This window comes from Etheostoma spectabile, chromosome 19, assembly GCF_008692095.1.
Source record: "Etheostoma spectabile isolate EspeVRDwgs_2016 chromosome 19, UIUC_Espe_1.0, whole genome shotgun sequence".
Lineage (NCBI taxonomy): Eukaryota > Metazoa > Chordata > Actinopteri > Perciformes > Percidae > Etheostoma > Etheostoma spectabile.
In genome coordinates this window covers 11,010,137-11,010,544 of record NC_045751.1, presented here as the reverse complement: position 1 = coordinate 11,010,544, position 408 = coordinate 11,010,137, and the positions used below count along the sequence as shown (strand labels likewise).

The window sequence follows — 408 nt, the reverse complement described above, 5'->3', positions numbered from 1 at the left end:
CTCCGATGCGCAGCACCGGGGGCAACTCGGGGTTCAGTGTCTTGGGACTGCAGGGCCAGGGATCGAACCACCAACCTTCCGATCGGCAGACAACCGCTCTACCACTGAGCCACAGCCGCCCGCTTTATGCTGCAGGTTGAACTACCTAGATTACAGAGAATCTACCAGTATATGGAAAACATGTCAAACTGTAGTTTGCCATTAAATTATCATGAATAAGTCGAAATATAAAGTACGTCAAATATTTTTTAAATAAAAATCATAGACATCTGTCAAAAAAAGTTAACATGAAATGGAAAAAATGTAGTACATAATACAGCATCCCTTAAAAAGTAAAAACAAACCTTTCCAATTAAATGCACGTTGCCCAGATTATAATCTGCATTAATTTTTTTTTACCCATCCAGT

The 408-nt window shown here is 40.0% G+C and overlaps 1 protein-coding gene across 1 annotated transcript in view; it reads left to right on the top strand.

Annotated features, from left to right (window-relative positions):
• Positions 1–408, top strand: part of tmem185 (transmembrane protein 185) — an 8,462-nt gene that overhangs the window by 4,920 nt on the left and 3,134 nt on the right. The gene's annotated exons all lie outside the window — the stretch shown is intronic.